At 34.8% G+C, this 18,507-nt stretch overlaps 2 protein-coding genes across 3 annotated transcripts in view; both read left to right on the top strand.

The window, feature by feature from the left end:
* LOC127874575 (uncharacterized) overlaps positions 1-18,507 on the top strand; it is a 207,673-nt gene that overhangs the window by 43,254 nt on the left and 145,912 nt on the right. The gene's annotated exons all lie outside the window — the stretch shown is intronic.
* Positions 1-18,507, top strand: part of LOC127874580 (uncharacterized) — a 194,855-nt gene that overhangs the window by 30,436 nt on the left and 145,912 nt on the right. The gene's annotated exons all lie outside the window — the stretch shown is intronic.

Raw genomic sequence — 18,507 nt, 5'->3', positions numbered from 1 at the left:
GTTTTTGACGATAACTGCAAAAGTAGTCATGATGTCTTGAAAGTTTCAAAAGTTCCTATTGAACGGCTAATTGAGTTCTTCAAAATGATGTGGCACATAAATGTCATTATCTTGTAGATTTAGAGAAAATGTCAATGGAATTGATAAATAAAAGACACCCATATAAAAATTTAAGAACTTCATTTTGTTCAAACACAGAAGGTAGAAGGGAAATGACTGAGTGTATCAATATGAGATAAGTGTCTAAAATAACTATTTTAACATAGAATGTGGCAATTCAAACTTCAGGAAATGGCGGCGGCCGATGTAAAGCCACAAGAGATCCAAATGGAGAACATTACACTTATGAAAGATAATACAAAAATAAAACGTTATAAAGAAGGAGTGGTATACCACCACATTCCAGACACGGATGTGGTGGATGCAGACACCAGCGATACTAATACGCAGCCCAAAAATGGAGGCAAGAAATTATTGAGTATTATTATAATCACATTTCTCATTAATTGAGGAGTAATATCGAGTACAAGCGGTAAGTAAAATGGGAAATATGATTTTGAGCATTGCGGACTTCGTGTAAAATATAGTAAAATGTAATACAACGACTAGAGTGAAAAGACAATCAGCAGTTTAAGATATTAGTGAAATTATTGATTAAAACATTTTTAGATTTGTTAACTGTTAAGTAAGATGGCATAGCACATGCGAATGAATATCTTTTCCACAAAAATACTTAGCACACAAACGCCGGTACACAATAGTAGGAAACTCTAGGAATATATTTATATGTAAACTTTGATATACAATGGATAAAATAGAATCGTCTGCTCCAGAGAGTTGTATCCGATTTACTAGTTATTACAATTGAAACAATTACAGGTGGTAAAGACGCTGTGGAAACTGCTGCCGATTGCTGTTATTGCTGTCTTAGTGGTAGTATTGTATATTGTGACGGACGCACGACATCAAAGGTTGTAACAGTAACTATTTATCCTCTTCTAGTTTCTATATTTATCTTTTAGTTACCGATAATATGGAAAACTATGCATGCCTTCTAAACAAACTTCTTAAATATATAAGATGCAATTATGGGTTCGATATTTATTATTATTATACTGCAGTGGTTTTGATATACTGGTGAGTAGAGCTGTAACGATTCACCCATCATTCGATTCGATTCGATTTCGATACCAAATGGTTCGATTCGATTATTTTCGATTCAATTAAAATTAAACTATTTGCTGCTTATTTTTCAAACTGTTTCATGTTTGGTTTGTCCAGGGCATGAATCCGGGGCATGAATTCATATGTTTGGTATTAGTTATTAACGTATTATGCTGTATATTTAAAGTGTTTAATTTTTGAAATACAATTAAAAACGCAATATTGTTTTATAATTAACAAATTTATTGAACAAAACTGCCTGTTGAGTTATTCTTAAATAACATAAAATGCAAAATGTTTCACATGTGTTTAAAAGAAAAAAATACATGAAGTATATAAACAACTTCCAGTTGACTTCTAAACAGAATGCACACAATTTAGTAAACAAACCATATATATTGAAAAAATGGGATCAAAACATCACATGGGTATAATTTAGTAACAGTACCTTTCTGTTAACAAAATGTAGGAGATACAAATCACATCTGAAATATCAACCGAGTTTTTTCTCTTTAAATGTTGCCTCAAATTTGTAGTGCTTCCAGATTCAGGGTAACTTACGTCAGCAAAACACGTTTTGCAAGTTGCCTTTGCATCAGAACCTTCGCGAAATCTGAAATGTTCCAATACTTTTGATTTTAATTTTGACAGTTCGTCTTTCAGCGTGGTTGAAGAAGCCATTTTACCGGCTGATGTACTGCTCAGCATGTTATTCATTCATTCATTGGATGCCATATTGGCTATTGACCAATCACAAGACGTATTACAAATGTCAAGAAAGTTTAGACGACGGATTGGGAAAGTAAGGTTGAAAATAAGGATCAATCGGGTTTGCATTTTATCGAATCGAAATTGGCCGTATTGGTATCGAAATCGAATCGGCGGCGATGAACCGGTTTTTCGATGCATCGAACCGAAACGTTACAGATCTACTGGTGAGGTCATTTTATTACTATAAAAGCACCTATATCAAAGGACATCGGTTGACTTGTAATTCCAATTTCCTATGTGTGTACTATATGTAATTTTAAACGAACGGTCTAGTTAAACATGTGGCTGCATATGTACATACACAGTGAATAATTAAGAGTTTCAAAGAGAAGTTTTTTATTTTACTGTTTTATATAAGAGTAAAAGCGTTACTTAGGTTTTAATGATATTCCAGAGCAAAAATCTACGCTTTATACTGTGAGTGGCTGGGATTTGAAAACATTTAATTTCTTTGAAATCACTGATTCTTTTCAAGAAATAAAAGCATTAACCATGTCAGGTTAGGATTGAGAAAAGTAAAAAACGTTACAAAATCAAGCTACCGTAAACTTGAATCTAAATTACATCACCATATGCTGTATACTTAAAGGTCTTTTGGATTAGTGCAGTTTTTCAAGTGTATTAGTAAACAAAAAATAGTTTCTGTTTTTATTACCCTTCAGTCTCTAACTTCCGCTATCTCCTCCAAGCAAGGACAATCTGGGGTCATGTTGCCATTTGCCACCAAACAGGTTGGAAACACTGTTCAAAATACTATGCAGAAGTATAACTTGAATATAGGCAAGTTGGTCGATAATTTTATACTATAGTATTTACCATGTACCGTTTTTCTGTTAAAGTTGTAAAAACGTTTTACAAAAGTCCTAATCAGACATGTACACATGTGAAACAAAGAACAGTATAAATTCCGTCATACATTTCCGTCATGTATGACACCAACATTATCAAGAAAAAACTATTTCTAGCGACGATTGTTGTTGATTTGCTTTTCAAAATTTACATAATGCAACATATTGTTGTAAGATTATTTTTTAAGGGGGGGGGGGTTGAGAGTTTGGCCATTTACTACAATAAGGTGTTACACGCGTGACTACAATACATACGATCGCGGATAAAATTGTAAAGATTAACTTCTCGTTGAATATGGTGCAAAAATGTATTAGTATAAAACACCTATTTCTTATATTTACCTTTTATTAGGAAACGTGCTTTAAATAACATAAAAGTGTTTATTAAACATGAATAAAATATACAACTCTTACATTGTTGGTCACAATGTTTTGCTGTATAAGGTAGTTGTAATTATGTGTGCCAGTCAATTAAAGGTATTAGCGCAAAGAGTAACGAGACCCTCATTCTTTGTTATTAAGGTCATCTACTCGTAACTTGAGAGTTATACAAAATCTACATGCATAAAAGACCATTGCTACAAACATTTCATATGACATTCATATAATCCGTGAAAGTATTTGTGTATTTTTCTTATTGATCTTTAGACAATATTTTGTAACAGTACCTAATGTTTTGTGCGCTTTCTTGTTAAAAAAAAATGTGACCAATTTTAAAAGATGTGAGATACATATATATCCCTGAATAAGATACAAGCAAGATTTATCTTTAAAAATATTATATTGTAAAGTTAAAACGGAGGATCGTTCGACCCTTTTTAGCTCACCTGAGCACAATGTGCTCAAGGTGAGTTTTTGTGATCGCCTTTTGTCCGTCGTCCGTCGGGCGGCGTCAACATTTGCCTTGTTAACACTCTAGAGGCCGCATTTATTGTCCAATCTTCATGAAATTTTGTCAGAAGATTGGTCCCAATTATATCTTGAATGAGTTTGAAAAGGGTTACGTTTGCTTGACAAACATGGCTGCCAAGGGGCGGAGCATTTTTCCTTATATGGCAAAATATGGCTATAGTAAATCATTGTTAACACTCTTAAGGCCACATTTATTGTCCGATCTTCATGAATCTTGGTCAGAAAATTTATCCCAACAATATCTTGGACGAGTTCGAAAATGATGCCATTGGTGGAACAACATGGTCCCAGGGGGCGGGGCAATTTTCATTGTATGGCTATAGTAAAACCTTGTTAACACTCTAGAGGCCATATTTATTTTCCGATCATCACGAAAATTAATCAGAAGATTTGTCCCAATGATATGAAGAAAAAGTTTGAAAATGGTTTAGGTTGCTTTAAAAACATGGCCACCAGGGGGCGGTGCATTTTTCCTTATATGGCTATATATGGCTTTAGTAAAACATTGTAAACACTCTAGAGGCCACATTTATTGTCCGATCTTCATGAAACTTGGTCAGAAGATTTGTCCCAATAATATTTTGGATGACTTCGAAAATGGTTCCGGTTGGTTGAAAAACATGGCCGCCAAGGGGGCGGGGCATTTTTCCTTAAATAAGTATAGTAAAATCTTGTTAACTCTCTAGAGGCCACATTTATTGTTCAATCTTCATGAAATTTTGTCAAAGGATTTGTCTGAATAATATCTTGGATGAGTTAGAAAATAGTTACGTTTGCTTGAAAAACATGGCTGCCATGGGGAATTGCATTTTTCCTTATATGGCTATATGATTATTTGACATTCATATAATGATATCAAATGATATCTTGGACAAGTTCGAAAATGGTTCCGGTTGCTTGAAAAACATGGCCACCAGGGGCGGGGCATTTTCTTTCTTATAAGGCTATATAATTTATGGCTTAAGTAAAACTCTAGGGGCCACATGAAACTTGGTGACAAGAATCGTCCCAATCATAAATTGAACGAGTTGAAAAATTGTTCCAGTTGGTTAAAACACATGGCCACCAGGGGGTGGTGCATTTTTCCTTATATGGCTATTGTAAAAACTTGTTAACACACTTTAAGTCACATTTTGTGTCCAATCTTCATTAAACTTGGTCAGAATATTTGTTTTAATGATGTTTTGGATGGGTCCGAAAATGTATCCAGTCTGATGAAAAACGTTGAAGCCATGGTGTTCACAATACATGAGAGTTGGTTAGAACATTTGTTCTAATGACATCTTGGGCTGCACAGAACATCTCAGTTCCTTTGAGTCTCAGGTGAGCGACTTTGGGCCTTTAATGCACTCTTCTTTTTCATGTCCCAGTGGATATATACAAACATGTGATGGTCACTTTAAAAAAGAAAGTAGATCAATTATATACATACTTAGCATGTAATGTCTTTAAGAGAATAAGCTCAGCTAAAGAGGACAATGACTAATCATGATTATATATCATTTTATGTAGGTATGCGTCAGGACTACCAGTTACAGGAATGTGCAGGTTCAGAGTTCAAGCAAACTTGTCCCGATGTCGATTACGCTCTGCTAGGCTACAACATAATGAAAGGATTCCCACATGCCACCGGTCACGACCCTGGTTTCACATTCCCTATATTTCACCACGATTATTCTTCTGGAGGAATGACCGCTGATTGCCGATACAGTGTACCACGTGGCCTTGTTATTGTACCGGATGTCTCGTGTGTAACCTCGTTTTCATCAACGACAGTTCAAACAAAATACGAGTTTTCAAAGTCGTTGTCAGTTTCCGCTAGTGTAGATGCAGGTGGGTGGGGAGTGAGTTTTCCTGCAAGTGCAGGATATAAGAAATCGTCATCGGAAATGTCTACTGGAGAATTTGTCTTCATCATATCGTCAGCCAAATGTAACTACTATTTCAGTAAGCTGATAACTGAAGAGGCACCGGAATTTGACCCTGTCTTTATTAAATGGGTCCATACGCTGAATGCAACAGGCCAGAATCCTGAACTATACCATGAATTTTTCGAAACATATGGGACCCACTTTCCAACAGAGGTAACATTTGGTGCGAGATTCATCTACGAACATAAAATGTTGTCTACTAAGTACTAGAGTGAGACGAAGAGTGGTGTTAATGTGGCTGTCCAAGCCAGCTATTCAGGAATGTTTAGTGCAGGCGGTGGTTTTAATATGGATTCCGACCAAAGGCAGTCTCATCTGACTTCTCCAAATCAGTTGAAACCAAGACAATAACCGTTGGCGCACCCCCTCTCTCAGATGGCGATGCTATGACATGGGCGTCACAAGTTAAAACGAGTCCTGTTCCGACCGCGTATAAAATTATCGTCTATTGAGCTTCTGTTTACAGAGAGATATATGGGGAAAATGAATGTGGACCATGACAGAATTCGTAAAAATATCGACACTTACAAACTAGAATATTGTTCATACCTTCGAGAAAAAGGGCAAGTTGATTCATGTGATGGTTTGGTTGCTGGAATTGAGTTGAAGAAAACCTCATTGGATGGCTACTATAAGACAACACAGGTAGGCTTGAGTTCTGAATGTGTAGAGAAATGCCTGGAAGATGTAGAATGCGTTGCTGCAACGATATGCACCGGATGCAACAGTACTGTTTTTTCTTACAATACTTGCTACATGTTTAGTGAGAACAGGAACAACGGCAGCACGATCAGAGCTAGCTCACCAAATTGGCAAAGTAACATATTTTCAGAGAAGTTAAACTCTCAAATTAAATACATCAATACTAGAATAAATGGTGTCGCGCGTGGCTTTGAAAATGATGATAACAAAAAGGCGAACCTGACAACATGTCGTACACTTTGCATCTGAGATGCCTACTGTGTGGCCTATACGCACTGTGACTGTCCGGATAAAGTAGCACAGTGTACTAAGTACAGCAAGCAGTCGATTTCAGGCCTGGAAAAGGAAATTGGGACCACAACCTTTTTCATTTCGAGCCGTCAAAACATCACCATAACCGACTAGAAAGTCATCGCGTAACTAGCCTGTTGACATGACTTGACCAAATCCGGTTTATCTGGAAATAGAAATATCCAGATGTTATGAACTAACGCCAAGTAGGCGAACAATTATATATATATTTTTTTATATGTGACATATTGCATTCTGATGCTTTATGATGTTTTATTCGATTTGTTGTTTTGCGCATATTCGTTTTGTATCTTTGAATTAAAGTGCTGGATGCATAGCTAGAGTTTATTATTGTTTAGTGATTTATAATTAATATACGAGTATTTTTGTAATAACTGTTATATAAAGATATATTGCATATAATATTGAACGGTTCTTTTCATCAAGATAACATGTAAAATGTAATAAAGATTTTTGTCTTGCACTCTGTGATTTATTGACGTCACATGTGCACTCAGCAGTTTGTAGTTTGTTAACCTTGTTCTCACGCAGTGTATATTTTCAGTTTCCATGTTGAAATGTAGTTATAAACAGTTACATAAATCCAATTGTACTCGGTGTAAGCACTTGTGTTTTCTTTTTGTTATAGGTTATGTGTACCTATTGTTATTACTCCTGCGTTAACTTGCGTTAATAAACGGGTCTGTTATTATATTTCTTGGATGCAGTTTGTGCTTCCAAAGCAGCCACTTTTCCAGTTTATTAATTATAATTATACATGAGGATTTTTCTCAAAATAAGTTGCACACTAAGCATTAATTTGAAGCCTCGTACTTTTGCTTTCCGATCAGGTAGGCTCCGGATATTGTAGATACACGTATATGCTTTGATACAATAACCTACCAATAACCTACCACCAACGTATATAAGTACATATTTGGCCTTCAAGTTTAAAAGATAATAATGAAGTGTTTTTTGACCACCGGTCTTTTTCTCTGGTTTAAAAAAGACGTGTTTGAGACTTTGTGCTGTTCTTGAAACATTATTCAATACATGCTGAAAATATGTTTGCTGATTTTATCAAGAGTAACCCTATCAGAAAAGAAAATCACTATAAAACTGGACTTGATGCATTGAATTACGACACAAGAGATGATCATATAATCAAACAACCCCTTTAATTTCAATAAAGTCGGTAATATGCGAAATGGCATTTTCGCAATATCTCATTAAAACCTTTCATTTTCATCATTTATGATATCAATATATCATAATATTACCATTTTGTATAATGCAGAATGTTTCCATTGGAATATATTGAATCTAAAGATGGTTTTGTTTCAAAGTTATTTAAAACTTGCAACCCTACCCCAATCAATGTATATGCTGTAACTAAGTAATTAAAGTGATAAGTACCGGTCATATTCGTTATTTCAAACAACATTGCATTATTTAAGGTCGCCGTGGCGTAGTGGATATGGTGTCCGTCTAGCGATCGGGAGGTCACGGGTTCGATCCCCACTGTGGGAGCGTTCTTTAGATCTCCCCAATAGACACCAAGGAGAGCGTTTCATATAAGCCTTAGGCTTGTTATGCACTCGAGCTTATATAAATAGGTTTTAAAAAATAAAATAAATAACATTGCATCATGTTTATCGTATACATAATCAATGTGCGAACATCTATGCTGATGATGTCTGTGGATGGTTATAAAGTTAAAAATGTATGAAAATTAGTACAGAAAAAATAGAGGTAGTCAAAGACTCGTTAAATCTGCGGGATTATTGGTCAAATTCGAAAATGTATAACCTGAGTGGTAAGTTAAGATATCAAATAACGGCTACACATAAAATTAAGTTGCATTTTGTTCACATAGCTGTGCTATCAAACGCCGAATAGTACTACGAATACTTTGATTATTGTGCGGAGTCTGCAGACTGTTTTGGTTGATTATTAAATGAAATCATTTTACGCTAATATGTTGAAACTTTAGATACTGCTGACGATGGGCATATATAACAAGAGATTGCAAAGCAATATGGTCCCCTACAAGCAATATGGTCCCCTACCGATGAAACTCCAGTATTGTCAATCAATTTTTTTACATATTTTTGCCATAGCAACCAGATTTTTTGACGTAGGAACAAAATGAAATGACGTGCATAATCTCCATATTGCCATCTATCCATGTTTCAAGTTTCATGAAAAATTATGAAGAACTTTTTAATTTATCGCATGATCCAGAAAAGTGTGACGGACTGACAGACATACTGACAGACTGACAGACAGACTGACAGACAGACGGAGTGAAAACCATAAGTCCCCTCCGGTTTCACCGGTAGGGGACAATAAGCATATATTTAACGAGGTACTTTGACTTTTGATGAATTTTACTTTATTACGGTTTAAGGCAACCCATTTAAATACCGATTAGTGCATGCCTTCCATAAAAGTTGCCTTTTCACAGATTTTGGCATATTTTGAAGTTTGTCATTAAATGCTTTATATTGATAAACGTACACATTGGATCTTAAAAGCTCCACTAAAAAATCAAGACAAAAATTAAAAAAGGAAAAACAAGTAGCCGGTACCAGGGCTCGAACCAGTGACCCCCGGAGTCCTGGAGTTAGTCTGAAGTAAAAACGCATTAGCCCTCTCGGCTATTCCGCCGGGTGTTCACAGGTCAAGTATTTTATACTTTATATAAGCAATCTTCGTAGTTTCGTTAATTTAAACGACAACAGAACTCTCCAAATTATTCAATCGTTTCGCGTTGCAACGCTTTATAATTTTTAGGTTTTCGAATCGTCAAAAGATACATATAATGGCTATATTGGACTATGGTAAATGTTCAGTAATACTGTTACCTCAAAAATATCATAACTAAAACGAAAATTTGCGAATCTGAAACAACTTTTCTCAATTTTGTCAATCTACCAAACCGTGAAAAAATCCCTTTAAAATATTTTTAGGGAAAATTAAATTATATTATTTTATGAAATTCACCATGACTTACATTATCCATTTATTCGACGGACCGTACATAAATTAATCTCATTTTGTAACTTCATATTTATTCAATCGTAAAAGTAATGTTCCCATTGACATTCTTTTTTGGAAATTAAACTTCATACAAATGGCAAATTGTTCCACCACTGTCTACACTAAATAAATGTTCATATTTAAAAATTACGATGTATCTACTGAAGTTTTTTTGGAAAAAAAAAAGACATGTGGCCGGTCGTGCCACACAATGGTTATCTTATGCTACCTCTTTACAGACAAAAAGATTTTAATGCAGTAATAAATACACTGTTTATATAGGCTATGGGCGTGTTTTAATATATATAGGATCTGGCACGAGTTGTCATATCCTTTCCTGGACGAGTTTAATAAAATATGTATGATATGACAACGAGTGTCACATCTTTTTTATCACATGCTTTTAAATGGGCAAATTAAATAAATATTCACGCAAACATAATGATAAATCCCGAATGTTGTTAACATTTCGTGACGTCATTTGACGTTGCAACGTCATTTCAGCAAAATAACAAAATGCGATTGGTTTATAAACGAAAACTTAGCCAATGAAAACGCTTAAAAATGTTGTATTACACATGTGTAATATGAAAAATATGTAATGCTTTTATTACATGGGAAACGTGGTATAGCATGTGATAAAATATTATATCACAATGAACGCTGCATCCTGAATAAAGGGATATCAATCTAGCTCGCATGCCGATGTTGAATTGAAATTTCGGATGCGTTGATCTGTACATATCATTCGTTAATAAAAGGTATTGTTAATTTTGCAACCGAACAAAGACTGTGAACAACTGGTGTTGCCTTAAGATTATTATTGGGAAATAAAGCGCTAATCGACATTGATTGATTGATAACACATTTATAATCGAATAAAGCCTTGTGCGATGTCTGCATGTATACGCTTGCGTGATACTAAACATGTTTACCCCCTTAAAGAATATTTGTTGGCCAATGCATTGTAAAGGCGGGCATATAAATTGATTTTGAAATAATAAATACATACATTGATAATGATAAATTTATATTTACATCAGTCGTCATTATTTGGATAGCAAAATATTTCTGGCATACATTTATCAGCGGTAATAACTGAGCTAAGATGTATTGTGTTCGCTCCTGAATATTGCCTTGTCCGTAAAATGATTTTGGCAAAAGTTAATTAACTATTCATTTTATATAATTTGGAAAATAACCAGCTGGATATTGTTCAACATTCAACAGTTAATTTAGTATTGGTATCTATTCATCCCGCAAATCGACAAGTCATTAACTTCGAATTACACAATACCAATACATTTAACATGATAACTAATCTTGATTCGTTATGAAATAACACTATTGTTTATGTAGATCTCATGTGCATTCGTTGTGGTAAGATCAGTTGTATCACTTAAGAAGTTTCATGATACATAGGAGTAGATCTTATGTGCATGCGTTGTGGTAAGATCAGTTGTATCACTTAAGAAGTTTCATGATACATAGGAGTAGATCTAATGTGCATGCGTTGTGGTAAGATCAGTTGTATCACTTAAGAAGTTCATGATACATAGGAGTAGATCTCATGTGCATGCGTTGTGGTAAGATCAGTTGTATCACTTAAGAAGTTTCATGATACATAGGAGTAGATCTCATGTGCATGCATTGTGGTAAGATCAGTTGTATCATTTAAGAAGTTTCATGATACATAGGAGTAGATCTCATGTGCATGCGTTGTGGTAAGATCAGTTGTATCACTTAAGAAGTTTCATGATACATAGGAGTAGATCTCATGTGCATGCGTTGTGGTAAGATCAGTTGTATCACTTAAGAAGTTTCATGATACATAGGACAATAAGAGCGAAAAGCAAAAAAGATAAATTTAAATGTGCGATAATTTAGTAATATTTATTAATTTTCAAAAGAGACACTTTTTATACTGATAGGTAAAATATATGATAAATACCGTTTGTCTTATTGTTTTTGAAACACTTTATACCTTTTTATTATTGCTTTTACATTTGTGGGCAATCTTGCGGTGTATTAGTACAAAGTACAACGCACATACTTATAAATAGTATTTTACTATTCAATGTTCGCGATTTGGGTTATTTTTTAATTCAATGTCAATACAAAACATACAGTTCTGTCATGACTAGAGTAAATATTAGTTCACAAAATTGCAGCCTAGACATTGACATAACCTTTAAAATCGTATTTAGGGCGAATATATTTTTCCATTTTATAACGCACGTTTTAAGAAGCAGCGAATGAACGAGGTGTAACTTCTAAGTTCTTTCTTATCATAATATGCATCTTCTTTGAATTTTTTATAGTAGTTTGTGGTGATGGTTGTGATGGTGGTAGTGAAAGTGTTTACGGTAGCGTAATGGTGGTGGTAAATGTGGTGTTGGTGATGGTGTTGATGGTGGTGATGTTAGTGATAATGGTGGTGATGGTGAAGGTGATGGTTGTGGTTTGATAGTGGTGATGGATATGATGGTGATTGTGATGACGGTGGTGAAGATGAGGGCGGTAATGGTGATGGTTGTGGTAATTGTGAAGGTGGTGATGATGGGGAAGATGGTGATAATGGTGGTTATGGTGGTGGTGTTGATAGTGATGGTGTTATTTATGGTGATGGTAATGGTGGTGGTGATGGTCGTGATGGTTAAAGTGATTGTAGTCGTGATAATAATGGTAATGGTGGTTATGGTGGTGTAGGGTGCGATGGTGGTTGTGATGGTTGTGATGGTGATGGAAGAGGTGAGGAGTGATAGTGGTGGGGATGGCGGTAATGGTGGTGTTGGTGGTGGTGCCTGTGATGGTGATGGTGGAAATGGTAATGATGGTTGAGGTTTTTTGTTTGTTGTTGCTGATTGTTGGGGTGGCTCTGGTGGTGGTGATGGTGTTGTTGGTGGTGGTGATGGTGATGGACGTTTTTAGGGTGATGGTGGTTGTGATGGTGGTGGTGTGGGCGATGACGACGATGATGGTGATGAAAATGATGATTGTTATGGTGGTAATTGTGATGGTGGTGTTTACGGTGATGGTGATGGAAATGGTTGTGATAGTGGTGTTGATGCTGATGGTGGTGGTGGTGGGGATGATGATGAAAGTGATGGCGGTGTTGGTGATGCGACTGACTCATTTGTAACTCTTATTTTAAACGAGTTATACGTGTCGTAATTGAAATTAATGTGACTTAGTTTCGTGTATGTTACAATCTTCTATTCAGGAACCATGACAAACAAAAGTATAAAACAATCCAAAAACGAAAATCCACTTAGTTTAGATACTTATATCGATGCTATAAAGAATGTACATGATCTCAAAAGAAAGAAACAAAAAACCTTCTGATAAAATTAAGTAATGTAGGCGAAAGTCATATTTCCGAATACAGGAACCATATGCCTCAAAACCCACGAATTAAACTGATGTAATTTATTTACTTTGAAGAATGGGAAGAAAACTGTGGGGCTTATACGCAGTCATTCGTCTACATCTAGGATTGAAGGCCATGTTATAATAACTCAATGTATAACCAAATATAACATAATTGAATGGTGTAAGAACTTAAAAAGTATATGAGATATCAATTTTTGGTTGGGCGATAGGTTTTAATGTGTATGTATGTCAATTTCGACCACTATTCAACAGTTTCTCCATATGTCAGTCAGAAAAGCAAACTGAAATTACTCGTAAAGATACGATAACTCTACTTGATATACATATTTTAGTGATGAAATCATACATAGATTCTTAGCAGGCGAAAACGGTAACTATTGCAGATTGGTTGCAAACACTTGACTCATGTTTAAAATAGAAGTCCGAAGTGTTGCTAAATTATAAATACTTTACCTCGCCTGCCGCTGTAAAAATCAATCACTTAAAGAAGCCATCATTAAAATTTGAGACAGATTGTCGATTAAAACTAAGTCAATTAAGTTCGCTATGCGATCTTACTTTGAAATTTCATCTCTGAAATTTGTAGCTGAAGAACGATTCTGATATAGTCAGGAGAGTGTCATTGGAAGTTAAAGTCGTCAAGAAACGAAGCAACTGTTACAAACACAAGACTGAAAGACAAAGTTCTGAAAAGGTTTCATCGGTTTCATTGATTGCTGTATTAGCTTATTTAAACGCACATGATTTTATTTACAGTCGAAACCCGATGGCTCGAACTTGCTTGGCTCGAAAAAAATGTTTGCTCGAAGTCTCCTCAAAGCACCATTTTTGAGGGTTAATATTATTATAAACTTCTGTCAATTGGCTCCAAACCGCGACGGTCGACTTGTCGGGTTGCTAGAATGATTTTTCAGTCCCGGTCACAATTTTGCACACCTTCTTTTGTTTGTTCTGTTTGAGTCGCAAAAAGCTGTAGATCGATTACGGGCGCTTGATTAGTGCCATGCTATATATTCACGGCTATTGCATTCTTGTGATCGACTCACTTGTTAATTGATTTGAGTAAAATATATTATCAATCGTTAAAAAAATTGAGTAAAATATGACACTTTGTATAAAAACTGGCCTCCGTGGGATTACGCAGAAATTAAAATAAAAGTGCGGAGACCCACAACATCTTCATTGGCAACTTGATGCAATTAGAAACTCATATATTGACAACATTTCATCAACACCTCACAAACTGAGATCATTTTGTTCTTAAAAGGAAATAACGAACAAAGAAATATTGTTGAGCAACTCTATTATAGATTTCTTAGATTTTGTATCATGTCATCCGGAGATAGAAAAGCAACATATGTAACCAATTGTGATGTAAAGCGAAACTCTTCAGAGCAACTGAGTGTGATGGAAATCGGAAGTCGTCAGGAGTTGGAAGTGCGATCGTGTGTGATGGAAACCCGAAGTCGTCAGGAGTTGGAAGTGCGATAGTGTGTGATGGAAACCCGAAGTCGTCAGGAGTTGGAAGTGCGATCGTGTGTGATGGAAACCGGAAGTCGTCAGGAGATAGAAGTGCGACAGAAGGTGATGAAAAGGTGAAGTCGGTGAGAAACTTCTCAACAAAAGCGGACGACAATTTTGAAGACGAAAGTCTGTTGATAAAATGCCATCGGTTTAATTAAAAAAAATTTAAAATAAAATATTACCCATGTATTTATTTCACATATAAATGATTTTGTCAATAAATTTTCTGAAAACCTAAATCTGTTAATCTTTTGTAAACGGTAAACAGGACAACTGATTATCACTTAAGTGTCTAATAGTAATATTTTAGAGTCCCTCATTGTGACCAAAGTTATTAAGTATAGCTTTATCGATGTCTCTTAGACGTACCGTCGTTCAAACAGAGATTCAATTTTATCTACTTACAGTAGTTTTCTTTAAGACACAACATGACACGGGACACTAGTTTTACCTGAATTAGAAATCATTAAATTTCATGACTTTGTTTTAACGAAGATTTGACAAACCAATAGATTCATGATGTACTATCGCCGCAATGCAGAAAAACAGTGGTCCGCTCAAATTAATATTAGATGTAATATAAATATGACAGAGTGAAAATAAAATATGTCTTTGATTCGAAAGTCATATATAATATGTGGAGTCGTTATAATGTTCGAAACGATGTGTACCTGCTATGTGATAGATAAACGGCTCAATTTAAACATAAAAAATAAGAAAAATAAAATGAGTAAAAGAAGGGTCAATAAAAACTAGCTTCTTCGTCACAAACCCCTCTTTGAAAATTCGGGAACAAATTGAGAGTCTGAACAAGACCCAATCAACGAGACAAAGATTTATGGCAGCATTGCAGACGAATAATGGAGTCCGGTATTCTGGAAACACGAACAAACGAATTGATGATACGATTTAAATTGGTAAGAAATAATACGATTTATATGTTATAATCAAGGGTCAGTAATAAAATAATAATAATAATAATAATAATAATAATAATAATAATAATAATAATAATAATAATAATAATAATAATAATAATAATAATAATAATAATAATAATAATAATAAACAAACACTCAACTGAAACAAATCGAACAAGTACAACGCAATGCTGCCAGATTCGTAGCGAACAAGCCTTTCAACCCATTCCAGCCGGATAGTTTAACATCAATCATCAATGAACTCAAATGCTTTGACTTGGTGCTATTCTACAGGGTTGTTTATGGTCTTGTTGCCGTACCAGCTTCATATCTACCAGACATATTCCATATTCCATATTCAGATCAACCAGACAATTCAACTCTCAAAACTTCATTCCTTCACAAACCATACGTAACGCATATCAACGCTCGTTTTTCCCAAGGACAGTATCTATCTGGAACTCCTTACCCACCGCAGTAGTGACAGCCCCGAGCCTGGAAGCATTCAAGTCTGCCGTCCGGCCGCTGCCAGTGTTCCGCGCCTAGAGTTGTAGGTCAGGGCCCGTATTCACCAACCACCTAAGTATTATGGATAAAATTTCCTTAATTATCTAAGAATTTACCTAAGGCAAAAATTTCCTTAACTTTCATTAAGTCCCTTAGGTAGAAACTAAGGTAAGATTTGTCCTTAAATACTTAGAAAAAATAAATGCATTTTCGTTTAAAAATAATTCTATAACTTGAATCGACAAGCTAAAAATATTACTATATTTAGAACATTACGTTGAAAAGTGCTCGCAACATGGCGGAATGTTATAAGCGGACAAATGTGTTGATAAAAAAATATTAATATTACTTGTAGATGATGATTAAATAATATAAAAAGTACATAATGTAAGAGGTTTACGCTTCCGGCATCTGTCGAAACAGCTGTCACAAAATATATGTATCGATTTTATGCTGTTGTCGTCGATCTTTTAATCAACAACAAACATGTACACAAATTTGGAAAAAAAACACGGAAGTGAATGCAGACGATAGTGGGAAAGAAATGGCGAAACAACGAGCGACCAACTTTACATTGCAAGAGAACACCCTCCTCGCTCATTTGTCTGATTTTATGGGTGAAGATTATTTGAACTTCGGTATGTCCAGGCATAAACTGGACAGACATAGGTTTACCAGCCGTAAGGGGCGACACGAATTACCCAAATCTACCCAAATCTTCCCAAATCTACCCATTATTAGGAAATTACACATTGTCTCGAGTACAAATGAAGCTTAAAACAAAACAATTGTGCGCCACTGAGAAACCATTTATATTTTTGTTTCATTGTGAACTACATTTAATACTATACTTAAACCCACACATACAATCTACATGTATGTAGACACCATCTCAGTAATACTCCTATTTTAACATTACCGTTAAACACAGAAGACTTTGATATTTATTAAAATAACGTGTTTGTGTACCTTTCGAGGTAGAATAGGACGTTTTGCTCTCTCCTAATGTGTTATTAATGTATTGTCAACTAATGCAAGCTGTTTAAACAGATATATTTTGCATTATAGGTGCGGTTGAATTGCGTTTACAAATGTCCTTCTAATAAACAAAGTTTGGATTTTGTTTACGTTTAATTTTAAAGCCATGTTATATTTTATCCTTGAGTATAATGTTTCCCTTGTATGCGCAAGCTCATTTCTGACAATGTGAACAAAGGCTAGATGTACGTTTCTAAATTAAAAGGCATGTAATCAATAATACGCCAGCGAGTTATTGTCCATTTTAACTGCGATCCACTGTTATTGTATAATCACAAACAAGAAACATCGAAAGCAATACATGGTGTTTATACCCACAGTCTGGTTGACAGCAACGTGCGTTTCTATAGTAACGTAATTTGGAGTTGAAAACCAATGTTGGGTTGACATTAAAGTGTGGTGCAAAATGACAAAATTCAGCCTTTTTCCCCAATAATTATAACACTCGTGAGTTTTGTTGACACAATTCATGTTAAATGGAATTGGTTCCACGATATTTCAATAAATTATAAGATAATAAGTTAAAGATAGTTAAGTCATTCAATTATGGTTTAAACCACTTATTTAAAGCAATCCTTGCACATGTTTTTAATACAAAATATCGTTCGAATCTCTTACTAATTTTATAAATTGAATCGCCGTAATTACAACTCAAGTTTCACTAAAGTTAACCGTAATTAAACTGATTTGATCGCATTAATGCTGCTTAAGTTTAATCATAATTGCTTAAAGGAACCTTTTCACAGATTTTGTCATGTATTGAAGTTTGTCATTTTATGCTTTCTATTGATAAATGTAAACATTGGATCTAAAATGCTCCAGTAAAAAATCAAGAATACTATTAAAGAAAGAAAAAAGTAACTCTCAATTGGGCTCGAACCACTGAACCCTAGAGAAAGTCTATCGCTTAGACCAATCGGCCAACCGTGCTCATACAATTAGTGATATATTTAATACTTTATATAAGCAATCCTCGTAGTATAACACAATATAACGACAACAACAGAACTTTCTATATTAGTCAATTTTTCCTCGTTGCAACGCTTTATAATTTTCTGATTTTTAAATCGTCAAAAGATGCATATTATAGATATTTTAGAGCATGGTAAATGATGTTCAGTATTACTGTTTCCTCACAAATATCATAATCACAACGAAAATTTGCGAATCTGAAACTTTTTGATTTGTATTGTGTCAATTTACCAAAACGTGAAAAGGCCGCTTTAATACACCTTTAAAAGGAACATACACTGTGAATACACCGGTATGTATTCAAACGTTATCGTTTTAATATGTTAATACATAAACAACTATTTGTCCCGCATGAATACTAACGAGGTCCTGTGTCAGATCTCATTGTATATCCCCGATATTTGACTTCTACACGTTAACAGCACATTAACCGAATTTACAGTTTACGTCTCTCGTAAAAATGATCTCTCATTAAATCAGGAATGCGAAGCT

Source organism: Dreissena polymorpha, chromosome 3 (genome assembly GCF_020536995.1).
Source record: "Dreissena polymorpha isolate Duluth1 chromosome 3, UMN_Dpol_1.0, whole genome shotgun sequence".
In the NCBI taxonomy this organism is placed as follows: domain Eukaryota; kingdom Metazoa; phylum Mollusca; class Bivalvia; order Myida; family Dreissenidae; genus Dreissena; species Dreissena polymorpha.
The sequence above is the reverse complement of the archived record's forward strand: the minus strand, read 5'-3'. Positions and strand labels throughout refer to the sequence as shown.